General features: G+C 38.8%; 1 protein-coding gene across 5 annotated transcripts in view; it reads right to left on the reverse strand.

Moving 5' to 3' along the window:
• CMSS1 (cms1 ribosomal small subunit homolog) overlaps positions 1-26,899 on the reverse strand; it is a 383,625-nt gene that overhangs the window by 112,496 nt on the left and 244,230 nt on the right. Inside the window, exon 2 of one of the 5 annotated variants that reach the window (XM_059164365.1) lies at positions 5,863-5,905. The exons of the other annotated variants lie outside the window; for them this stretch is intronic. The gene's annotated coding sequence lies outside the window, so the exon portion shown is untranslated. The remainder of the gene's footprint in view (positions 1-5,862; positions 5,906-26,899) is intronic. 5 annotated transcript variants of the gene reach the window in all.

The raw sequence follows: 26,899 nt of genomic DNA on the forward strand, positions 1-26,899 counted from the left end.
CCTGCTCTCTACTTCAAATGTTAAAGTGGACACTGGCTGTCAAGTTAGTAGGGAGACCAGCAGGTCATTTCCCAGGATGCCTTGAGGTCAGTGCTTGGCACTGAAAATTTCCCCACCTTTGTGATGCCCCAACAAAATGCACCAAATGGAGATACTTACAGAATCCATGCTTGTACCCTTGGCCCAATATGAACTAAAGGTCTAAAGGAAAAACCTCAAGATTCCTGTTTTCTTAGTCTAGGTCTATACGCCACCTCTAATCCCCCCTTCCCCATTTCCCTCCTACCAACAGTTTCCAGGAAACTGCAAATAAAAATTACCTCACTTGTATTTAAATGTGCACATTAGTGATTTGAAAGCTTGCTTCACTATGCTATAGTAGGGGTCAGCAAACTTTTCCTTGCATCATTCAAAACACTGAGTCAATAGAATCAGTCACTAAAGAAAATAAGAAACCAGGACCACAGGTAGAAGAGAAGCCTAGAAGCCAGCCAGAGGGAACTCTGGTTATTTAAGTCCTGACCTTGAGTCCAGGAGAGCTCTCAGGACCATGCTCCAGTAAGACTGGATTTGGAAATGCAGGGAACCAACTGGGCAGGTGGCCACTGAGAAAACTGTCTTCATCAATTCTAGGCACATTCCATTCCTCACCAAATAATTCATGGGTTGAAGAAATAAGACCTGAAGGATCTTGGCACATGAGATTTGAAGTGAAGATCAGTGAACCTTCAGTTCATAGCTTAATGCCTAGTCCACAGTCCTAAAATATGGTCTGTGCAATGCTGAAAAGAGTGGTAAATCCACCTTGTTCATCTGGAACAATGACAGTCCCTAAGGCCATCAGAGGTGAATTTTATCCTGACAGGTGCTTATTAGCTTGCCATAGGGAAAAAGTCCATGAACCACTGCAGATAAGAGTTCTCTGTATTTCAGTTTCAATCTGTGGATCAAGATACCAAATTGTAAAAATGCAATTAATTAGTTTATACGGTAAAGCCACCCTGAAGACACCCGATTGACAGGTCAGATTTCTTACGTTCACACCTAAGAAATAATGCAGTTGGGCCCCCGATGAGTGTGAACCTTAAGAATTTTAATCACCTCTCCAGGTTGAAAGTTTTCACATAGCGGCTCTTTTTAGGAGGAAACCAAGAGCCAGAGACAGCTAATAGGAAAAGAGACTGGGCAGGATAAAGAGGATGATGAGAAGTGAAATCAGAAGGGAAAGGTAGATATGGAGCACTTGGGAAGAAACAGCCTTGGTCAAGAGAGGGCAGTTTTGATACGGGTGAGAAAAAGGCCTACCCAGAAAGATCTGTTTTGGGTTAGCCTCAAAATCTGGCCCTAGGACATAGAAGTTGGGACTTGGCTCTGACTAGAATCAGTAGTAAGGAAGATTCAAACCTTTGGGCTTTTCTGAACTTTTGTTCCTAGTTTTAGTGAATGCTTGGAAACAGTGGGGGTCTTAGGAAGAGAATAATAGCTACTTAGACTGCTTTTCTCAGGTTGGCACCAGGTACAGCAAGATGGGAAAGGCTGATAGTCTTAGCACGGACAGAACGTGTATTGAGAGTTCCCTCCAGGGAGTAGGAGATGGTGATCCCTGTTCTGACTTTCTTCTTGACCTGCAAGTTTCTCCATCATATCCAAATAGCTGTGTAGCAAAAGCAGGTTTTTAATTAAAAGATAGAGTGGGTGAAACAAAATCAATTTCTTTTTCTACTTCCCCAACGTAAATCAGTAGTGGTATGTCTGAAAGAGGGGCAATTATAAAGACTTGACATAAAAAGGAAATTTGTAAGTGCTAGTTCAACCAAGAAAAAGAGCAGCTTCTCTTTAAAAACAAATGGAAGGTTTTTTTTAATTAAAAAATTAAAAAATCCCTCTGCCCCTCCCTCCTTCTGTGTGTGGGTGGACGAGTGCTCTATTGAATAAATAAAATCTTTAAAAAAAAGCAAGTAATCATTTCTGAAGTATTTTATGAATTTTATTTACACTACATTCTTTTAGTATTATGGTGACCAACTTCTCTCAAAAACTTTCAAGAGGGAAACAGCTGATCACCCCCCAGAACTAATTCCAATTAATGTCCTAGAGCAACATTAAAGTTTTCTCAAATTAATGGGATGCAGATCTTTGCTCTGGCCATATCAGGGATAAGTAAAGAGCATCTAATGTTAGCCACTTGGTAATAATTATCCAAACCCATGGCCTCTTGGAGTGGCCTCTATACCCATGTTGGGTATAGAGGTTGAAAAAGTAATCTTAACTCCCCCCCCCCAAAAAAAAGCCAAAGCCACGGCCTCTTTTCTGCATACATTATGGCAGTACTATGTATCCATCCAAAATCAAAGGTTAATTTCTAATGCATGAGTTTTCTATTTGAGGATCAAAAGAGTTAAGTACTATTTGAAATGAGAAGGAAAAAAAGGAAAAAAATCTCCCATTGTACTATAGACTTGAATTATTCTATCAAACCAGATTTTTTTTTTAAACTTTGCCTAAATGAGCTGGAACTCCTTTACAGCTTCAGAGCTCTCTATATTTCACGTCAGGGCAGGTATCACCTCTCTCTCTTATGGCAAATCCACGATTTTTCCTTACACCTTCACAAATGGACTGGTTCATCACCCACCCTCCCCTCCAATTCTGAAATTTCTGGCACAAAAGAGATCTGTCAAAACAGGTTACTTGTATTTTTATTGGTTCCTCCAGACCATGACGACATTTCCTGAAAGGCAGTGCCAGGAAACTATTAATGTCTGTGAAAACGAAGTGAAAGTTCTTATAAGCAAAAACTGTCTGGTGCCCCATGAGACTGCAGCCTGAAGGAATCACTAGTCCTTAGACTATAACACTGGTTCAACTGCCTGCTGTGTCAGAACTCTAAAATACTGCTCTCAGAGGACAAGAGGAAAGTGTCTTTCCAAAAAGAAAGGTCTGGGAGACACAACTGGCTATTTCTTCCCTTTTTCTTAATCTTTTACTTCTCTTGAGTTGGGGTAGCTGAATGGGCAGCTAATGGTTGGCTCATTTAAGGATGCTGTCCCACAAACTGGTTAAATCATTCAAGTAGGTAGTGGATTCTTTCCCAAGCAGAAGGGGTAATGGGGCCAAAACCTGGAAGATGAGAGTGTAACCTTCCCTACAAATGGGAAGAAAGAATTCATTCTAACATCCAGGTGCAGAAAAAGAAGTTTACTTTTATAAAGGACTACAGTGATTGTGCTAACGCTAGAGTCAAAGAGTGAGCACTTGACACTGCCAATCATAAAGGAAGCTAGAGCTTTACAGAAGGCTGGAAATGAAATTAAACAAAACTTGTTTGAGGTATTGAACTAGAAGACTTTCAAATATTTCAATTGATACACAGTAAGCGCCAAAAACATGTGGGTACTTGCTAAGGTTGTAACTGGATTTGTGGAGCAGAAAAGCAGCTCACCGCGCTACCATATCCCTCTATTTAACAGTGCCACCTGCTGGGTGAGGGTGGAGAGAGCTGAACTTTGTTTCTTTGTTTTATGGATTACCCATAGACAATCTATGAATTCACAGAAAGAAGAGTCTTCACTCTTTCCAGTATACACAGAACACTGAGAAACACTGATCTCTGTACCGGTAAGTTCACAAAGAAAGGGAAAGCCCTGCTCATCTTTCTTGATGTCCTAGCCATTCATAGTCCAGTCATACATTAAGTGTCTCCTTTGAAATGTCCAAACAGGAAATAAAAGCATTAAGATAAAGAACATAAAATATAGCTCTTGAATGTCCATTTTAATAGCCAGGTCATCTGAATCATGACCTCTAAAAGCTGGGTGGTTTTTTCATTATCTTTAAGAGAACACTGTAAGTGTTTTTCTAGATGAAGTTGTTCTTTCTAGATGAAGTTGAATCTATTCTCATAATTAACCCACTTTAGGAGAACATTAAATATCTGGTCCCAACATAGTAACCACCTAAACTAGAAACATCTAAGAAAAAAGTGTGGCTAAAGAAACTTTCATTTTCACATAAAGCACTAGGTTCTATCCCTGGAATGTTAAAGAGAAATTAATCCATATCCTAAGCACTGTTCATTTCATAATGAACAGGTGTGCTGATTTCTCCTCACTGAAGAAGAAACTAGAGGTCCACAATGTCTCATAAGAAATTCCTGGGCCACATGTGTCTGAGAAGTTTTCAGATTTTAGAAAGGTGAAATGGTACATACATTATGCGTTACATAACACTGCCAGCAAGTTCCTGGGCAGCACCCACTAATTAAACATTAACATTCTTGCAATAAGATATATTTATTTTCACACTAACTGGTTAGACTCTAAATAAACTTGTGTCAATTCAGATCAAGTTTTGTTGTCAAATGAGTTTGTATAAAACTACTTCACAGACTTGTACTTTTGGATTTCAGTACTGAAGATAAGGGATTATGAAGCTGCACAAGTCATTCTTGATTATAATGAAATAGAGAAAAAGCAGTAACCAGCACAGAATTCTTTAAAACACTGAAATACTGCTGTTCATCTTGGCTGGTTGATTTTTGGAGATGTTACTTAACATTTTTAGCCATGGTTTTCTTACTGGTTGCACTGGGGAGGAATGGTGGTGGGAGCAGCAGTGGATGGGGGTTCCAGATTAGGTGGAAGGGATTAAGTAGTATTGATCCAATGCATACAGAGTTTCAGCCCTATGCTAACTGTGTCTAGTTTTTTAGTGTTATAAACAATAGTGTGATAAACAGCCTTGTAGCTAAATCTTTATACATGTCTCCTATGATTTATTTGGGATAAATACCTTAAAATGCAATTGCTGGGTCAAAGATATTCTATCTATAACTCTGTTTTTCCTCCACTCACCCATCCACTTAGCTTTATGATAACATTTTGAAATTATTTTAAGGGAAATTTATACTCCCTATAGCAATGTGCAAAAGCACCTCTTTCCCTATATCTTTGTCAATACCAGGTACGATCATTAACAAAATTTGCCAATTTGATATATGAAAAATGGTATTTCTTTGATTAAGTGTGCATTTTTCTAGTTGCCTTGCATTTTTTACACCAGCTCCACTTAATTGGCCACAATTTTATGAAGAAGTTATTCCAAAATTCTCATCATTAGTTGTAGAGCAATGTCTTTTTGACTTAAGAGTTATCTTCCTTCTAGGACCTCTTGGGAATTTTGAATTGTGTTGAAGAGGTCCTTCAAGGATCCTTGGTGAGGCCTTTGGGTCACTGGGATAGAGAGTGACATAAAGGCACAAATGAGTTGCAGGGTGTAGGGACAGCTTTGGTTTTATTTGTTTGCTATATCATGCTTCTATATAGTGCTTCTCGGTCATACTAAACATAGAAGCTTCCTGGATGGCCAACAAAGCCTCTTTGAAATAGAAGCTCATATGGTTTAAGGTTTGGGGAGCGGCCACAAGGGCTGTATTTTAAATTACTATTCATCCCCTACTCAGTGCCTAGTACACAGGTTTTAAACTAGTTAATCATTGATCAGTTTATTATACAAACTGGTATACTACTGACTTGGATAGCCAGATAATCTTGTGAATTCTAGGTGTTCTTCCCTCACCATAAGGGCTTGTATTAGCATTGAAAAAAATATGTATTTGAATAACATAGCTTCAAAATTCAGATGATCTAACAGCATTTTGGATGAAGTGACTTTAGGTCAAACTTTATTTGCAAACCACTGTTCTCAGTTATGTATACCAATGGAGGAATGGGATGAATCAGATCCCAGGATTCAACAGATATTACAAAAGCCTTGACCTTTTTTATACATTAGAACTCTTACCAGGCCGCTTAGTAACAAGCTATCCAAGGTATAAGCATCACATTCTCCCTATACTCTTACCTGGCACACAGGAGAGGCCCAAATAACTTGAAATGTGACAATGCTGAGAAAGGATAAGAAGTGAAAGGGTTAGTATAATTCACTCTGAATAGGGATCCCCTAATTTAGCTCAACCGTGATCCCTGGAAATATCCCTGCTCAGAAATGAGATTTGATAATGTATGCAGGGCCACTGAGAGGCAAAGCTCCTGTATTCTATGTGACTGGTGCTTCCAGAGTGTACATTTTAGAGATCCTCTAGCTGATAACCTAATCATAGTCTGGGCCTGTCCTTCTGTATACAGAGCACACTTGAGCAGGCAATCTACGTGGCATACACATTTTGGGTCTTTCTCTGAAGAAGACAGACTTCTCTTTGAAGCAGAATATCCTGAGAGAAAACAAGGAATAACTCGCTATAAATATAATCACACAAAAATCTACAAACTGACCCAGAATTTCAGGCATTGGTCTCAGCCTGGGCTGTTTAAGAAGCACAGCTTTCTGCATTATCCTTGCTTTAATCACCACTATCCATGACATCACTATCAAAACCATTTATTTAGTCTGTTTTCAAGCTCCCCACATGGCAAATGACTGCCTACATAAACAAAACAATTCTGTTCTTTAAGAATTCTTTGCAACTGGGACCCCTGGAGAGAGAAAAAAATGTAATTGCCATCTGAAACATACTGAAGTTTCTGTAAATGGTTTTATAAATGAATGATTGACTTTCATTAAAAGAGGAAGGAAAAAAAAAAACCCACAAAGAGCTGCAGGAGGCATTTCTGAATCTTGGAGACACAGTAAAGCAAAACCATGATACTCCCATCAGTTCTTAGCTATTAGAAACCCTAGTCTGAATTTAGTCTCTGACAAGTGGGCAAGATACAATGGATGATAATCTCTTTAAGTGTAAAGACCACATCTCTAATTTCTCATGTCTCTTACAGCAGTGGTTCTCAAACTTTAATATGCATTAGAATCATCTGAATGACTTTTAAAGATGACTACAAGGCCTTATCCTCAGCATTTCAGACGCAGAAGGTCCATATCCTGCTGCTCCAAGAAACACATTCTCAAAATAAAGGCTAGTGCTGAGCATGGTATTAGGCAAATGGATGGACAATAAATACTTATTTTTAAATTCAATTAAACTTCAAAAATGATGTTTTGTTCCCCATGCCAAATCTTAGTATATGTGCTGCTGAATCAAGCAATCCCCATGCCAAATCTGAATACATACTGACATGCTGGTGGACTGATTAGGAATAAGAGCATGGTCACTGGTGATACTAAATGACCCATATGATGATGACATGGCAAGGAAAACAAACCAAAAGTGTAATTTGCAAGTCAGCATCAGAATGATGACAGCCATGGGCATTACAGCAGTGGTAAAATAATTAAAGTGAGTACCTTTTTAGTTAGGGAGAAAGAGTAATATGAAAAGTTGAAAACTAAGATGGAATCTTTAGAAAAATGGCTTTTACATTTGACAACAATTTCTAGGATGAGATAGCAGGAATAGAAGGAGTATAGATTTATGAAATGGTACAACAGAACTCGTATTGAATCTAGACTGCTATAATGTTAGCAATACGGCTTTTAGCAAAGTTACTTATCTCTCTGATTTCCCACTCCTCACTTGTCACTTTGGATGATAATGCCCACCATGAGGACTGGAACAGCTTGGGAACTGAAGTTAGAACAATGGTTCTCAAACTTAATGCTAAGAATTAGCTGGGAGACTCTAAAACTTAGAAACCTCTTGAAACACCGGTTGCTGGGTCACACGCCCCCGGAGATTTGAATTCAGTAGGTCTGGGGTTGGGGCCTGAGAATCCTCATATCTGATGCTGATGCAGCCCGTACTCAGACAACACTGTGAGTAGCAGCAGGCCAGCGATCCACATTTACTTGCCATTAACACATAACATCAAGTAGATTCCTCAATGTATAGATCAATGATATCAATTTCAATATTCTATCTCATGTCATTTGAGTTCATGGTTCTCAAACTTATCAGACTTACCAGAAAACAAGAACCATGTCTTGTTTTTCCTTCTATCACACATTCTGCTATGCATATGTTAACATATTGATATTCCATGCATATACGACTAGTGACAGGAACACGTTTGTTTATTTAGGTTTTTAATTTTTTTTGGTTCAAATATGCCCTCTACCAGCCTACTTAATGTGTGAAAATCTAACTGCTGAATTTCTTTTAAAAATTGTTGTTTGGTAAAATAAATCTTATGTAGATGGCAACATGGAACTTACTAAAAATTTCCTATGTATGAATATGATCTATCAACACGCTCTCAGTGAATACGAGGTTAAAGAAAATCAGCCAGTGGAAATTGCAAGTTTCTTTAGGGCTGTAAGCATTTTCCAAGCCTTCTGCTTGTCTCCCTTCCTCCACTCCAGGGACTTCTATCCTCTAGAGTGCCAAGGGGTTTTTTAACTTCTCCATATTTAGTATTGGGCTGCACTTGTTAAAACATTAAAAAAAAGAAAAAAAGAAAAATGGTTTATATACCACAAATTAAGACAATAAATTACAGCATACTTAATCCAGCATGGTGCTTGCAAACATACACACCAGTCCCACATCTGATAAGTGGCTTTAATGTTAAAAACAACAAGAGCAAAAAAGTATGTGTATGTGTTGGGGGGGGCGGTGGGTAGTTGGAAAAAGAAGGGCAGTGGGGCTGGAGAACTGGTGACAAATTTGTCCCTTAAGATATACAGGAAATACTCAAAGGTTTTGTCTACTTTGTAAATTAAACTGCAAAGCAGAAGCTCATAAAATGTTTATTTTGATACATCCTCTGTCTTTCCAATCTACCATATCCTAATAACATTCTCAGAAGAAAATCCAGTAACTCTAGAAAGAAAAGGTGGCTCCTTAAGGTTTATAACAGACTCAAACTCACATCTAAAATGTCCTTTCCTCTAAGATCTCTGAAATCAGAAGGAACAAAACAAAAACAAAACAAAAATAAGACAAGGGCTCTTCTACCTGATTTATGAAGGTTCTACCTGATTTACGAAGTTGAGTTTTAAGAGGATTAGAAGCACATTTTCCTGTCCAAGGTGTGAGCATATAGTTATGGCAATGGTTATCATCAACATTATTTATTTTTTACTCTTGAGGGAAACCAGTGGAGAGATTTCAACACTTGATTAGGTTTCTTACCCATACTTCAAATAACAGAGAAAAATCAGTTTATCTTTTTAACTGGAGCCCTCTTTACAGAAAGAAGTGGTGAGATGCTTTTAAAAATTAGTTTTCCTCTGTGCGCTGAAGCCCAGAGTTTTGATGAGGTTTTAAGTAGGCTGACTTCTTTTCCTGGGACCTTATAAATTGGAAAAAAAAAAAAAAAACCAACCAACAACAACCCCCCAAACAAAATCAAAACCAAAAAACTGGTGAGTCAACTTTTTTTCTTCAGTAACAGAGGGAAAGAAAAAGAGAGAGAGAGAGAGGGCAGAAGGAGAGGGAGAGAGAAAATCCCAAGCAGGCTCCATGTCTACTGCGGAACCTGACGCGGTGCTCAATCTTACAACCCTGAGATCGTGACCTGAACCGAAATCAAGAGTTGCACACTTCACTGACTGAACCACGGAGATGCCCTTGACTTTTTTTTTTTTTTTTTAAGATTTTATTTAGTTATTTGACAGAGAGAGAGAGAGAGAGAGACCACAAGTAGGCAGAGAGGCAGGCAGAGGGGGAGGAGGAAGCAGGCTCCTTGGTGAGCAAAGTGCCTGATGAGGGTTTTAATCCCAGGACCCTGAGATCATGACCTGAGCTGAAGGCAGAGGCTTAACCCACTGAGCCACCCAGGCGCACTCCCTCTTTTTTTTAAATGAAAAAGTCATGCTTCCAAATTAAAATAATCCTTAAAATAACTTCTAAAAAAGACTGTCAAACTTTGGACCAGAAAGTATTCATCCCTATACCTAAGGTGCTAGTTGTTCAGGGTGGGTAGAAGTTCAGGAGTCTTTAAATTTGGTTTATAAATTTCCTATCTATCTATCTATCTATCCATCCAAATACATATATGAAAGTTAAGACCACTATTCTTTGAATTAAGTAGTAAATTTCAGATATTTTAATAATTACACTTATAGTAATAATACAGCTATTCAGATATAAAGCAATAAGCCACTCACATTTTTAATGGTTTAGTCAAATCATTATTAAGGATGGGGCCAATTGTAAACTTTTATATATTTTTTAAAACTGGGGAGACAGGGAAAAAGGGGAAGAAATACTGGCTATTATTTGGGAACAACTAGAGCAGAGGTGGAGTCTTGGGGCAAAAAGGTTTTATTTATTTATTTTTTAAAATTTTTTAATTAAAAAAAATTTTTAAAGATTTTTATTTCTTTATTTGACAGAGATCACAAGTAGGCAGAGAGGCAGGGGGATGGGGGGGAAGCAGGCTCTCTGCTGAGCAGAGACCCTGATTCGGGGCTTGATCCCAGGACCCTGAGATCTTGACCTGAGCTGAAAGCAGAGGTTTTAACCCACTGAATCACCCAGGCACCCGGTAAAAAGGTCTTAGATGGCCAACAAATAGCAGGCAATGACCCTGGTACCTCAGCAGTAAAGAAAACAAGATGCCAAGTGGTAAAATAACAAAGAAACGTTTAATCTAGCTTAAGTTCTTTTGATTTTAGCAGCAATGACCTCCAAATTCCATCTCCATCTTTTTTTTTTTATGATTTTATTTATTTATTTGACAGAGAGACAGTGAGAGAGCATAAGAGAGGAGAAGGTCAGAGGGAGAAGCAGACTCCCCAGGGAGCAGGGAGCTCGATGAGGGACTCGATCCCAGGACTCTGGGATCATGACCTGAGCTGAAGACAGTCACCTAACCAACTGAGCCACCCAAGTGCCCTCCATCTCCATCTTGAAGATGTCTGGGAACTAGAATCTTAGTCTCATGAATCAAAATGAAACTTATCTATTCTATGCTCTTCTCCTATTGAACAAAAGGTCTATTGGCTCAGAGAGACTAGATGAGCTGCTCAAGATTGGCTTCATGATGTCCAATTTGTCCAAGAAACTCAGAACTGGGAGACGAGATATTATAGTAATCTAGGCAGGAAGGGATGAACCTTGGAACACAGTGGTGGTAGGCTGAGTGTTGAGGAACAAGGACAAGCTACTTCACAGTGACATATCAGTCTAGAACACTGGATTTCCTTAAGCCGAAGTAAGATACATGGCTATTAAACTTTTTTATGATTTGAAGTTTGATATTAGGATGCACTTTTTTTTTTAAAAGATTTATTTATTTGAGAGACAGAGAAAGATGGGGTGGGGGGCAGGGAGAGACTGTCACGTAGACTCCCTGCGGTCTGTGGAGCCCAACTCGGGGCTTAATCACACTTCCCTGAGATCAGGACCTGAGCCGAAACCAAGACTGGACACTCAAATGACTGAGCCACCCAGATGCCCCTGATAATAGGAAGCATCTTAGAATCAATGTCAAAAGAGTGCCAGAAGAAGTGAGGTAGCTGTCACTGCCCATGCAGGTGCCAACACACAAATATATGGGAAGAGATAGCAGCAGTTTGAAACTTGGACAGGCTGGGGCAACTGACTGTATCAGGAACAGGCTGTGTGATAACATGCAGTGGCACCCAGGGCAAATGGAGAGTAATGGATGCTAAGAGTGAAAAAGTATTAAATCTTCTGTATTAAAAGAAGACAAAACCACCACAAATAGTGAACATTTCCAGATATTCAAGTACTTTTGGGGAGGTATTAGAGAGTGGTATTTAAAAGTGAAGGCTCTCAATTTGGGGAGATGAAAAAGTTCTAGAGATGGAATGGTGGTGTTGGTTGTATGACAGTGCCACTGAATTGTGTACTTAAAAAAGGTTAAAACAATAATTTCATGTTTTCTATCTATTTCACACACACAAAAAAAGTGAAGCCTCCAGAGTCTGTCTTCTTGACTTCAAATACTGCTTTTGATCCTTCTAAATTATGAGACATTTGGTTAATGTAACAACCTCTTTATGGTTTCATTTTAATACCTCAAAATCGGGAGGGTAATGGGATGTACCTCATAGAGTTGGTGAGGATTAAATAAATGAATATGTTAAAGTATTTAGGTAGTGCCTGGAATGTAATAAATGTTTAAGAAGTATTAGCTCTTGTTACTGGTATTATTATTATTGCTCTTATGATAAGGTAAAATGGGTTTTTATGAAATGGTTTTAAGGTGCCTGGATGGCTCAGTCTGTTAAGAGTCCAACTCTGGGTTTCAGCTCAGGCCAGGATCTCTGGGTCTTGAGATGAAGCCCTATTGCGTAGGCATCCCACTCTCCTTAGGTATATGAGTTATTTAGGAATAGCTCAGCGGTAGCCAGAACATACTTCTCTCCCACGCCTTCTGCTCCATCCCCCTGTTTGTGCTCTCTCTCTCAAATAAATAACTCTTTAAAAAAAGAACAACCCTAACAGTATGCCTGGGTGGCTTAGTTGGTTAAGCATCTGCCTTTGGCTCAGGTCATGATCCTAGCATCAGGCTCCCTGATCAGCAGGAAGCCTGCTTCTCCTGCTCCCTCTGCCCTTCCTCCCAGTGATGCTCTCCCTCTCTCCCAAATAAATAAAAACCATAAATAAATAAATATTAGTTCTGGCTTTCCCCCCCCAAAAAAAGATTTTATTATTTATTTATTTATTTGACACAGAGAGATCACAAGTAGGCAGAGAGGCAGGCAGGGTGGTGGGGGGGGAGCAGGCTCCCTGCTGTGGGGCTCGATTCTAGAACTCTGGGATCATGACCTGAGCTGAAGGCAGAGGCTTTAACCCACTGAGCCACCTAGGCACCCCAGTTCTTGCTTTTTTGTCTTTCTCCTCTCATTCTCTGGTAGAGTACTAGTAAGAAATAAAATGATGAAAATGTTGAGTAAAAAGAGGAAGAGTAAGTAAAATGAGGGTCCTAGAAAATTAAAACCTTGCATAATCACATCTGGAATGACTAAGAGTTGCCTACTTTGGCCAAACACTGAAATTCTAGTTCCTAAGCAAAGTCATGTAGCGTCCTAAACCAGCTGTGAAGATTTTCCAAAGTCCATGTCTGTCCCACCTTAAACTAACCAACTCCCACTGTCCAGAGATGGGGCCCAGGTAACTGTCCAATGATGTACAAGGAGAGCCCATCATCTCACAAATACACTCAACTGGGCACTTAGGGATGATTCATTTTTGGTATGTTAGGTATATTTGGAAGATCACTATATAGTCTCATATCTAAAATTTTGTACTCTTTCTTACTTTTTAAAAATTTTTCTAATAGTGCTCTTCTGTTTTGATTGAAAAGGCCATTTCCTCTATGCACCTCTATGGGATCCTTAAAAATTTCTTGCTAATAAATGTAATAATATAACATAATAAAAGTATGTATGTGGCTACCGCTGAGCTATTCCTAAATAACTCATATACCTAAGGAGAATATAGTTCTGTACCTTCCCATCCCCATTTTAGAGCCACATAGATATGTAGCTTGTATTAAATAGAGCTTGGTATTAGATAGATGTATATATCTTAAAGGCCTACCTTATTTCTTTTTTAAACAGTGGTTTTCACTTAATGAGAGGTGGCAGCAAGGGTTCCCCCACCCCACCCCCCGCCTTGCTACTTTAATCTGGTCTGATTTTGTTATACTGTTCTGTTTTAGGGCACTGGCATACTTCAAAGCTACCCTGCGAGAGGGAGGCTTCTTTAGGTGGAAAGTTTTGGGATGTGCTGTAGAGGGGGTGTAAGAGGAAGAGGAATAGAAAACGGGGTAAAGCACTGCAGCAAGAGTCTCCTGATGGTTTCTCTTTGCATGCTACTTTGTCCCTTTACCCACAAGAGATTTTATTTATTTTATTTTCTAAAACTGCAGATCAGCAAATCCTCGATGGCTCCCCATGACAGAGAAGGTAAAGCCCAACCTCCTAGTGTGGCACTGGAGACTGTCGACCACTAGATCTCAGTGGGTCAACCAAATTCCCAACATATATCCTCCAGTTTTCTTTTTGTCCCTCAAGATGCCCAGCACAGCTGAGGCCACAGCACCTGAAGCCCATCACTGTCCCATCTCCCCAGTCCTCCTTCTCCTTTCTCTGAACTCTAGCAGGAACAGTCTGTGTCATTCATTATGATTCTTAGTCATATGGGCTGCATTTTAAATTAATGATTTCATACATGTGTGATTTACCTCACTAACCAGACCAAAACTCCCTAAATTAAAGGACCATGGGTTGAATTCAGCCCACATACATGTTTTGTTTGGCCTACACAGTGTTTTTGAAGAATGTGAGTTAGTTGCCAGCATTTAAAAAAAACCTGGAGATGGCACATAATAAAAATCTGGATTTCTGACTTCTCTAGACAAACTGGAAGCTCTGACAATGCTGGGCTAGCATTCCAGGATGGTTCCAATAAGCTGGAGCTGCATCATGACTGATCTCTTCAGAAGTGCCATGTCCTTTCCATTTTGGCGTAGTCCCAGTCAGCCCTCTGTCCTGTAGCTGGCCTCTTTCCACTCCCTTGTATACCGTCCCGTCTCCCCCTGCCATTAAGTATGCAACCTCTGAACTATACTTTAAGTCCTTGGAGGACATGGTCTTTGTCTTCATGTTCATCCCTCACCTCCTCAGTGTCTAGCACACTGCTAGTTATTTACATAATAGGTGCTAAAAAACTATTCCCTGAAGGGAAGGAAGAAAGGCCACAAGTGGAAAGCAGATGATAGCATGGATCAGGGAGATGAAAATAAAAGGAGGTCAGGGTAAGGACACATGAGTGAAGGGTTTTACAAGATCTCAAGAAGAATGTGAAATGGAAGACCTTGTTCTTTAATAGCATCAAAGGGCAGTGATTTATAAAGCTCTTTTTAAAAATTGTAAGAGGTATTTTGTTTTTTTTAAAATGATAGCTTCCCAGAAGCTGGACAATGGAAACAACTTAGATTATCTAGAGGCTCTTCAACTCTGAGTATACTTTCTGTGTCAATAGTAAATTGAGTCAGTACGACCTTTTTAAAAGGAAAACCATGAACTCTGGAGTCTTACTTTGTACTGCTGACTGGGAAAAAGAAAAATTACCCTGAAGGCAGCCTTCATTTCATTACCATTTACAAAGTCTCAAAAGGAATACACTGTAAGAGCTGCCATATTACCAAGGACCAAGGACCTTTCCCTGAACTTGCACCAAATGTCTTCTGCATGCATTCAAGCTGCCCCTTTTCACTCAAGTGTGAGTGAAATTCAGAAGGTCAGAAAGAAGAGTTCCAGAATACTAACCCCATTGCTCAATGATTAAACTTTAAATTAAACTTCACAGACGAAACTATGACTCCACGGGATAAATCAAGGCTTTACTCAATGTTCCAACAGGAGACATTTTATAGCTTTCCCCTTCTACTGAAAAGCCTGTGCAGTTCTATTGCTGAGAAGATCAGGAAAAATTGGTCTGACTGATCTGTTGATGCCTCTGGGTTTGAGAGTATAAAGTACACTGAGGTGATGGTGAGATGTGGGGAATTCAGAGAAGAAAAGAAGTGGACTTTCAACTTGCCCACTATGGGAGTTTGTGTTTGAACTAGAAGTTTGACAAACTAAAGCTGAACAAAAAGCTTTATATTTGGGATGTGAGTATCTCAGGCTGCTGGGGTAGAGAGGAGGTTACTAATGGTAGACTTACAGAAGCACCCAAGAACAGACATCTGCCTCACTTCACTGTTTGTCAGGTTTTCTCTGTCTGAGAAAAGAGGTGACCTCATTTTTCATCAAGAAATTACAACTTAAAACCCATACCCACTCACAAGCATCTGATTGTGGAAGGTTTCATGCCACAGTAAGAGCTTATCACAGTTTCTAAAATCCCAAACCGTATAGTATCCTAAGAGAGGCAGTAGGGTGGGTCAAAGCATGGATTCTGGGGTCAGACACACTTAGACGGGAGTCCTGGCTTTGCCAGCCAGTAGATTTGGGACAGATAACTTCTCCCAGCCACGGTTTTCTCAACTGCAAAGAATAAAAATAGTACATATTGCATGGGATTACTTTGAGGTGTGAATGAGAGATTGCATGCATTATACTTAGCATAACATCTGTCAGAGAGCCTCCAATAACAAGCTGTTTTCATCAGAGTCTCTCAAAATGTAGAAAGCTTTATATGGTCAGTTGGGTGAAAGGTCATCAGGATCTTTAAGGAATGCATAAATCGTCACGGCACTGTGCTCACAGTTGGTAATTCTAAACAAGTTTGAGGTTAATAACCTCTGTCAGAATTACATGGGCTCTGAGTGATTTTCTAGTAGGAGGAATAGGTTATGCTGAGCTAGTCATATGCACACTTCTGCCCTCTGTGATCAAATGCATGCATTTCTGAACCAGCTGGGCAAGCTGGGACTGTTCTGAATAAAGCCAACTGTCCCATATGGAGCCTGATCCCACTGTCTTGGATTTTAACCAACTGAGCTAACTGGTAACAGATAACCAAAGACATATTCCCTGCTTGCAGGAGGCCAGCAGACTTTTACAGGGATACATCACGAAAACTTGAACAAGATGCAGCACATAAAATGCATTTTAGTAATACCCAAGAACATGAGTTTGGAAAAACCGCAGCTACTCTGTCCATTCCAATTTATAAGTAGATCCTACTGCCTGAGAGGTCTAGGCTTTTATTGGCCTTCTTCCCTGATGATGTAATGAGTATCTGAAACTGACATGCCTAAGGCTGGACAAGAAGCTTAGTACTAGAGATCACGTCATCTTTCCTTAAAGTGATATCTCATTGCATTCTTGGTTTCCTGTAGAATGATCAGACACATGTGGAGAATGCAAAGTTGCAGAATATTAGAGAAGTTTATCTAGTTCACTGGAAAAGTAAAGAAAGCATACAATATGCAAAGATTATAACAACTAAGGGCTGGCTCTGCCAGCATCAGTAGAAAAACTGGAGTCAGAAAAGACTCCAGGTCCAGGGCTTTCCATTACATTCTGCCACCCTGAGAAATCCAATCATCACTTCCTCTTTTATAGAGCTACTTCAAAGTTGTAGACAAACCACCTGTTTATTTCATTTATTTTTTTTTAATGGTCTGAAGCTGTCCCCTGATTGTATGGCTATCCAAAGCAATGAGCCATTTGTTTATAGCTGTCTATAAACTGAACCTTAGCTGTATTAATTATGACATCCTTTTTCACCACTAGCACATAAGCCAGCAAGTGCTAGAAACATTTCTCACCTAGATGCTATTTAGCTCAACTAGACTGTTATGAACTTTATCTTTGTATCACCAGCTAGTAAGTTTAGCAACTGCAATTAATTTATTTTAATACTAAATAACATGTGTTTAAAATAGGTATCTCTAGGTTATTAAATAAATTTCTAAAAAGCCTCTCATAAAATTTTACTTTATTTTTATTTATTTGTTTGAGAGAGAGAAAGAGAGAGATAGCGTGGAGCCGGTCAAAGGGAGAAGCAGATTCCCTGCTAAGCAGGAAGCCTGATGTGGACTCCCATCCTGGGACTCCAGGTTCATGATTTAAGCAAAAGGCAGTCGCTTAATGAACTGAGCCACCCAGGTGCCCTCTCATAAAATTTTAAAAGGGTGAATGTGAAGTCCAGAATAATTAACAATATTTATGGAATGATGTATTAGAGATTCATCAGTTCATCAGCTGAAAATGTTGTGAGAAGATTTCAGAGCTGAATCAGACTTGGTTTCCAGCTAGGAGCTTGCTATACTCTCAGCCAATAATAATTGTTGGTCCCTAACACTTTTCTATTATAAAATATACCTGAACAATTTTCCTCTACTGCCTACCTTTCCTCCCTTTCAAGCCCTAGCTTAAGATCTTGGTCCATTAGGCTCTTATAACCTTGGGTAAGTATGAACCTCTTTTCATCTGTGTCTTTACAGCCAGATCTGTCAGGATCTTCTTCCTTGAATGCTGTCTTAGTTTGGGCTGCTATAACAGAATACCACAGACTGAGTGGCTTACAAGGAACAGAAATTTGTCATACTTCTGGAGGCTGGAAGTCCAAGATCAGTGTGTCAGCATGGTCAAGCTCTGGTGAGGGCCCTCTTCCGACTGCAGACTACTGACTTCACTATCCTCACATGGTGAAGAGCCAAGAAAGGAAGCAATCTGCCTTATGATTTTTGTAAGGTCACTAATCCTATTCATGAGGACTCTACCCTTATGACCTCATCTAATCCTAATTACCACCCAAAGGCCCTCCTTCCTAATACCATCACATTGTGGGGAGAGGAGGGTTTCAACTGTATGAGTTTGGGGTGGCAAGGTACATAATTCAGTCCATGACAAATGCCTAAGACTAAGCCAGGGCTCTGTACATATGGGGGGCCCATGATACAATCTATTCTATCAGAAAAATGAGAGGACTGTAGAGTTAATCTTTGTACTCCTTGGAGGGTAGTGATAAAAAAACCAATATTCATCATATTGTAGAGGGCTAAATTTAACATAAACTAAGCAGGAATGTGTACAATATTGAGAACATTATGCAATATTAAGGCTAGACTTTTCTTGGGTTATATAACTCTCTTCTCTAAATTTAGTCATAAAAATTACCCTTTTCTCAAGAGTGTTTGAGAACTAAAGAACTGGGACAGGAAGAGATTAAAATGTAAATGTGAAAATAAACATATCAAGATGTTAACAATTGTTCGCTCTATTTGGTACAGTTATGAGTAATTTTTATTTTTATCTTTGTATTTTTGTGTATTTTCTACATCCTCTATAATAAGCATGCTACTTTTATAATCAGAAATTCCAAGAAGCTTTAAAATAAAGGTAAAGATGGGTTTTTTAGGATTTACTAATATGAGGAAACACAAATTAGGGTTTTCCTACCATTAAGGTGGTGACTGTCATAACATGATAATATGTTCTGTGAATTCTGGAGAGGACAAAGTAGCCACATGAGTCATACAGTGAATATAAAATTCCATCGGCTGAATGAATCCAGTGTGCCAATGACATTGGAGATAATGAAAAACTAAGAGGGTGTTTTAGTGATATTGATGATTCCAAGAAAGCTAGAGAGGCATTGTTCAGGATCCCAAAGTCAGTGGTTTAGGTGATAGCCCTCTACAGAAACACTATGAGTGTAAGAAGAAATTGATGTGATGAGAATAGGACAGAGAGAACTGGGAGATCCTAAACCCAGAATAGAGGTTGCCCAGAGATGATCTCTAGGGCAAGACCAGTGATTATAGGAAAGGTAAGAGTCTAGAGAGGAGACTTCCAGAAAGATGGTTCTAATCTGAAGTTGGAATAATGTGGAGTAAATGGTAGAACATGGAAGCAGAAAGGGTTAAGTAAAAAGGGCCATAAGAGGCTCCACAGGCTAGGAAATCACATTTAAAAATTATAGGAAGGGCCTGTGCTGTAATAATGAAATCCAACCTCAAGAGACTAACATGAGACTTAGTTTGAAATTACCTTCCACTTTGGAAATTTTCAATTCTTACATCTGAGTTCAACTGTAACACCTGAGATACTGAGAAAAAAAGAGGGGAAAGCCTATGGAATTCTGATGCCCTGTGACTGAAGGTGTGCACCTTACCACTGAACTTGGGGGTATTGGTGGAAAAGACAGTGTAAATCAGAAGGAACGAAAACCAATGATCTATTCTCTTTGCCTCAGTGTGTTCAATACAGTTATTTGAATCACATCAGGAAGAAAACAAAGGTTGAATTCTTAAGTCTTGGGTCAGGGGTAGACAGCTCAAATGCCAATAACAGCCAGATAGGTAACATAAATGAATGAAATGGTTTAGTTCAAACTGGCCCACTGTGCAGGTGAGAACCCATATTCTATCTGAAGGGACAGCTGCAGAAATGTGAACACATCTTCTGTGTTTTCAAAAAAAGCCAGATACCTGGGTTTCTTTATGGTATCTGCTCTCTTTAGCAACTAACTCAACCTTTTAAAAAAAAAAAAACCATCATGTCAAAGAAAACATTCCTGGGAAGGAATGTGGTGTCTGGTCTAGTTTGTGACCTTTGCCCTGGGTCCTCTCTTCAGTATAACTGCATCTTTGGTTAAGGAGGGGAGTTAAACACTATACACTATCTTAAAAGCATACAATATTTGACCTTTGGCCAGCCTTTAGAATACTAGCAAAGCTCAAGTGGTAAAAGAATCTGGGATAATGTAGCTCTTCACAGCTAATGCCTTAGGGAGATTATTATACAAGTTTAAGTAAGCTTAATGTCCAGATGTACAAAGAACAAAGTAAAGAATTTGGGAAGAAGTGAACTGTGGGCCAGAATCCATGCTTGAAAACACTTGAATGTAATTTACTTTGATTTGCAGTTGCATATGAATACTGGAGAACAAAACTGGGCCCTGAGGGGCAATTTTATAAAATGATACAGACTCAGCATCCAGGTAAGAGACAATATGGAGAAAACAAATAACTACATCCTAAGTGGAAGGAAAGCTCGTGGATGCTTTGTTTGATACCAGACAAGTAAAAATGTTTAAGTGCAGACTCCTAAATGCTCAAGAAGTTGAGCAAATTTAACAAGATTCTTACTACCTATATCAGGTGTGTGTCTTCCTACGTCCTCCCATTCATGTTTACTGGGAACCTCTGAATATGACTTTATTTGGAGATAGGTCTTAGTAGATGTAAACAAGATGAGCTTATAGTGGATAAGAGTGGGCCTTATCTAACCCAACGATTTGTGTCCTATAAGAAGAGGGAATTTGGACACAGACTACACACTGAAGGAAGACAATCATGTGAAGACAGAGGCAGATTTTGGAGTTACTACCACCACCACTACCACCCATGGACTGTTGACAGCCACCAGACACTACAAGAAGCAAGGAGAATTCTTCCAGAGCCTCTGGAGAAAGCAAAGCCCTGCTGGCACCTTGACTTCAGCTTTCTAGCCTCCAGAACTGTGAGAGAATAAATTTCTCTTGTTATAACCCATTCAATTTATGGTAATTTGTTATGGCAGCCCTAGGAAACTATGTCTTTTCAAGCCACTTCTGGGATAGAAATCTTGCTATGGTGAATTATACAAGGACTTATAATTGTGGCCCAAATTGGAGCAGTATGTAAGGTATAAGAGATAAAGGCACAGGAAGCATATGGTCAACAGAGCATGAAAACCCTCGTTTCTGGAGAGAATAGAAATGAGGAATAATGATTGGTAACCAAATGGAGAGCAGGAGAACTCCAACTCCAGTGGTCTCATACATAGCATTTATCTCAGAGTTGAACTAAATTTAATTTCACTTAGGGGAAATTACATATTGCAGATTTTAAAAATTCCAGTCATCTTATCCTTGCCGAACCTAGTTTCCTTTCTGTGAAAAAAAACCAAGCTGTAGAAAATAACTAAAAGGCATTTTAGATTTTTATAAATGTAAACAAGATTAAACATTAAATTTATTTATAACTGTGCCACATTCCAGATAGAAAAACTGAAACAACTGAAACAAATTTATATGACTATTACGGGGGGGGGGGGATATCTACCTTCATTTTTGCTTTTGTAAAATTTTTAAATATAATTACTTTGAAATTAGTTATAGGAAAAAAAAATAGCATTAATTTATCCATGGGTCTTTGGTGTTAATACTTTCTCTTTGGTTTTGCATCTTCATGCCTGAGATTCTCTTTTTCCAAGCTAGCATAGAATTTCTAATTTAAGCCCAGAGAAAGGGAGGAGAGGCTCTCTTAGTCTCATGTAGAGTTTCAGTTAACAAAGTGACAATAATAACACAAATGATGCCATAAGGCCCATCCTCCAACTGGATGCACTGAATTTTAGTAGGATACATGTATACATGTACACATCGCCACCAAAAAGCATAACCATGGCCACTATCCACCATCTACCTAGACCTTGGACCAAAAGCTCCTCCTGTAGTTTTGGGACACAAAGACGAATCTCTTTTAAATGTGCTGTTCATTAGAAAGGTATTGCTCTGTATCAATCTTTAGTTGATTTCTGGAATGTGGATGTCTGCTCAGGTAAAACTGCAATGAAGTACATTACTACAGCACATGTGTGCCATGGTCAATTACATGTCAAGGAAAGATTAAAAAAAATGGGGTGCCTGCGTGGCTCAGCTGGTGAAGGAGCTGACTCTTGACTTCAGCTTAGGTCATGATCTCAGTGTCTCTGGTTTGAGCCCTGAGGGCGTCTCCACACTCAGCAAGGAGTTTGCTTGAGGATTCTCTCTCTCTCTCTCTGCACCTCCCCCAACTCTTGTTCTCTCTCGCTCTCAAACAAATAAATCTTAAAAAAAAAAAGAAAGAAAAAACAAACTTTCAACAACGTCTGCTCATTACAAGTCTGTATCATTGGATCTTGGTCAGCTCTGTACAAGCTGGACTCTCTGACAACAAGTTCTAGTCATTGGTAGCCTAACAGATAACACATAGGTCATGATAATTTAATGGATAATTTTAAGGTGTGTTGGTAAGTTGTGTGTATCTCCTGTGTGACATTTTGTATTAAATATTTATAATATTTATGTATAAATATGTAAAATATTTTATAATATATTTCACATTATGAATATGATTAAACATAAAAAATATATTTATAAATATATGATATATAAAATATATTAAATTATGTATTTGTAATATATAAAACATAACAAAATATATGTTTTTAGGAATGTGAGCAGTTAGCTTTTATTAGTTATTCAATTTTAAAATAAAATTATTTGTGACTTTTTTTGAAGATTCTGGATTAGTCTAATTGCATAGCATATATTGAGGCATCAAAATGAATTTTAAAAAATCGCAATAAAATAGAATGTGGAAAAAAATAAGATGCTGGGGCCAAAAGAAAACAATTATCATCCATTCAAATTTATGATTCATGGAAAGGGTTTCATTGGTATCATCAACTGTCTTGATAATAAGTAGATATGTTAAAATTTAACAATGAATTTACACTTAACAAAATATAACTTACATGTGTTTTCTATATTGAGGGTGGGCATAAGATAATTTGCTGCCTAAAATAATTTGAAAACAATGAGTTTCATAGAGGGCATTCCACAACTGCCTATGGCCAAATTCTGACTCCGAAGACTTTCATCAAGGAAATACTTTTTGTGCTTTAAGATACATGTACTTAGACAGTCAGGTTTCAAGGTCACAGGTGATAATTTAATGAGACCTGGAGGAAGTCTACCAAGACTTCTGTTAAAAAAGAAATTCATGAAAATGTGTCTGATATAATTTGGATTTGTTCACAAAAAATCAAAACATTCTATTTTAGGTTAAAATCAATTTTTGAAAATATTTTATTTATTTATGTGACAGACAGAGATCACAAGTAGGCAGAGAGGCAGGCAGAGATGGGGGGAAGCAGGTTCCCTGCTTAGCAGAGAGCCCTATGTGGGGCTCGATCCCAGGATCCTGGAATCATGACCCAAGCCGAAAGCAGAGGCTTTAACCCACTGAGCCACTGAGGCACCCCGGTTAAAATCAATTTTAAGAGATTATATACTTTCATACAGAGCATTTCACACAAATCTAATAAAGGTGTTTTCTCTGATACTGCCCAAGCTCTGTCAATATAAGCTCCCAAATACATTAGAAGGTGCTCAAGAAATGTTGGTAAATGGATGAACAAATAAAATCCACTTGCTCCTGCACACTATCTTATGATGCCATAGGTTAAGCTGGGTGATTAAAATAGCATGTTTCTTTTAATTTAGGGCACAAGAAAGCTTAGAGCTAAATTTGTGAATTACTTCTACAATCATAAAGTATTGGGTAGTATATATTTCTGTTCCCCACTCTTATCTCCAACTTCATATTCCAATTACCCCAATTCTCTCAATTAATTACTTAATTCTTCTGAATAGCATGTTCTTTGGAAGTGAGGTATATACAGATAAAAGAAAAAATGAGTGGCTCAATCGGTTAAACATCTGCCTTCAGTTCAGGTCAGGATCTCAGAGTTCTGGGATGGAATCCTGCGTCAGGCTCCCTGCTCAGCGGGGAGTCCTTCTCCCTCAGCTCCTCCCCCCAACTTGTGCTTGCTCTTTCTCTCTCCCTCTCTCTCTCTTTCTCAAATAAATTTTAAAAACCCTGTTTTTTTTTTAAAAAAAAAAAAAAAAAAGAAGAAACTTTCTTAAAACCATAACCCTCTAGTACCTTATTAAACTCCTTTACAACACTGAAAGATTTTTTTAAAAAGCCTTCCCCAAACTGACTCTTTCATCTTTGATAAGTTCTGGAAAAACCTAAGGTTTCATGGGAAAGTTAGAAGAGCAATGGCCTAACTTCTGATATTTATTGGGTCTGTTTGTCCCTTAAAAGAGATAATATTTGTCTAAAGGAGTACTAAATGCAATAAAAGATTGGTCTGTTTGCTGCCAAGGCTTTTCTATAATGCAGAGAAGCCAAATGTTCCCAAAGGCTTATCCTGAAATGCTAGGGTAAGAAGGTAAAAGAAATAAAAGAGGAAAAGGGAAAGAGAGCTAGCTGTCTGTCAGCATCAGGCAAATTTCTACAGTTTTTCTCAGTTGAATTTAGACATGAACTCTGTTTTGGCCTAAAAAAATTCACGCCTTTTTTTTTTTTTTTTTTTTTTTGGCTATGCTCTTTTATTCATTTAGGTTTGAAAAATTACTATTGTGTATGTGGTAACTTTTATTCCATGATACATACAAGTGTTTTTCAACAATTGTCCAAGTGCATATTTAAACAATTAGTTTAGACCATCATGTCAAGCCTTATACAACTCTGCACAGCAGATTTTCTTTAAAGAGTGAAATACAATTTAACTAGGAGAAAGTAAATTTAACTAGGAGAAAACCCTGAGACTAGACAGGAATGCTGGAATTCCAGTCTTTGTCCATGTATAGAGCTGAGTAACATAAAACCCACCTGAACCTGACTGTTTTCTTTAGCTGAGATGTCAACAGAGTAGAAAAGATTCCTGATTTGGGTTATGTTTTCTCTCTTTAAATGACAGTCCAGAAAGTAGTGTAAGAATCATCTGGCACCTCCGTTGCAGTGAACAGAAAAGTTTCTCCCTTCACACCCCATGGTAGGATGTGTCATAATAACATTGCACCCACAGATATGGCTTCAGGGTGGCCCCTAAAATGGAGTGAGCTGTCTGTGTAGGCAGCTTGCTCTGGTTAGCTACAGCTGCAGGGAAGAGCTGGCTCCACTCTCCCTTCCTCCTCTTCCACCCCCAACCCCCCAAACAAATGCTTCAGGCAGCTGCCATAAACTTGAGTGGTGGCAGTACCCAAAGCTCTGAGGGTGAGGGAAAGGGAGAAATAAGAGGGGTTCTGTAACTAAAACAACCAAATTCAGGGATGAATAAGTGAGCTAACTTTAACTCTGCTGCTAGTTTTCCTGGTAAAATAGAGACCACGGAAGGTATGTGGTCCAGACTTGTCTACTTCCATAACGGTTGTTCAGCAAAGCTCGGGATCTTGTCATTTGAGAGGAGGACTGATAACAATGTGGGAAGACAATGTAAGCTACAGTTGACTTGGGCCGCAGCTAGATGGTCCATAAATCCCAGTTTGCCTGAAACAGTCCTATATTATTAACTGAGTCTCCTTTTACTTTCAAACGCTCTAGTCCAGTGTTTCTTAGGAGGGCATATTTATGATGTAGGGGGACAATTCTTCTTTTCATGAGTCTGGTTTGCTCACTGTAGAAAATTTAGCAGACCCACCTCTGCCCACTAAATGCCAGCAGTGTATCTCCACCCTATCATTTTTTGCCCACCCTGTCATTTTGACAACCAAGAATGCCATCCTTCTTTTCAAATGCCTTCTAGGGAGAGCAGTAAAACTCTGCTGGAGAGCCACAAAATGCTCTCACAGTTAAGAAATAAGAAAGCTGGGGGGTGGGATTGTGGACATTGGGGAGGGTATGTGCTTTGGTGAGTGCTGTGAAGTGTGTAAACCTGGTGATTCACAGACCTGTACCCTTGGGGATAAAAATATATGTTTATAAAAAATTAAAAATTAAAAAAAAAAAAAAGAAATAAGAAAGCTAAGGAGGTTAAGGGAGGTGAAATGGTTTGATTAAGACCACAGAAGAGAGGCCGAGGCATTGTTTCTTGTCTTGTATGCAGTGCTCTTTCAAGGACAATTCTATTGTCCCATGACAGACAACTGTAGTTGAATCACTGCTTGCAGAGGCACCAACTTCAGGGAAAGAATTTACATGTGGTAATAACAATGCTTTATTTGTGACCACTTAATCATACACAGTCAGTAGCTTCATAACCCTTGCTGCTTCCAGAGGCTATCAATAATAATGGTTTTTTCAAGTAAGATGTCATACTTTAGATTTTTAAACACATAAAATTTGATGATAAGTCATCAAAACTTTTCAGAAGGGGAGCAGAGGCCTGTTATTATTTTTTGAATAAATGTATCTTAAAGAGGGTTTAATAACAATTAACAACAATAGCACCACTAAATATGCTTTTGAAGGACCTTTTCTTCAAGGAATTAAGCATTTTTTCTTTCTTCCAAAAACATTTAAGGAAGGGTGCCTGGCTGGCTCAGTCAGGTAAGTACCTGCCTTAAGCTCATGGCAGGGTCCCGGAGTCCTGGGATTGAGATGCCCTACGTTGGGCTCCAGGCTCAGTGGGGAGTATACTTCTCACTCTCCTTCTCTCTCTGACCCTTCCCCTCTGCTTGTGCTCTCTCTCAAATAAATATATAAAATCCTAAAAAGAAAATGTAAGGATACTATATTCTCAAAAGATGCCAATAACAACACCTTACCTCTGTGGTTCATATTAGTTTCTCTTCCACAGTAAGATTTAGTGCTGAAAATAACCCTAGGAGTGGGGGCAGAGCAAGTGTTGTTAACCATTTTACTGATGAGGAAACTGAACTAAAAAAATTTTAGTGGCTTGTGAAAGGGTTAGCTTTCAGACCTTCAGTCCAGTCCTCTACACTGTATCTTGAAAACTCATGTCAGGAGCACTGTTGAGAGTCAGCTAATAGATTTATTAGATTTCAGCC

Source organism: Mustela lutreola, chromosome 2, assembly GCF_030435805.1.
Source record: "Mustela lutreola isolate mMusLut2 chromosome 2, mMusLut2.pri, whole genome shotgun sequence".
Taxonomy (NCBI): Eukaryota; Metazoa; Chordata; class Mammalia; order Carnivora; family Mustelidae; genus Mustela; species Mustela lutreola.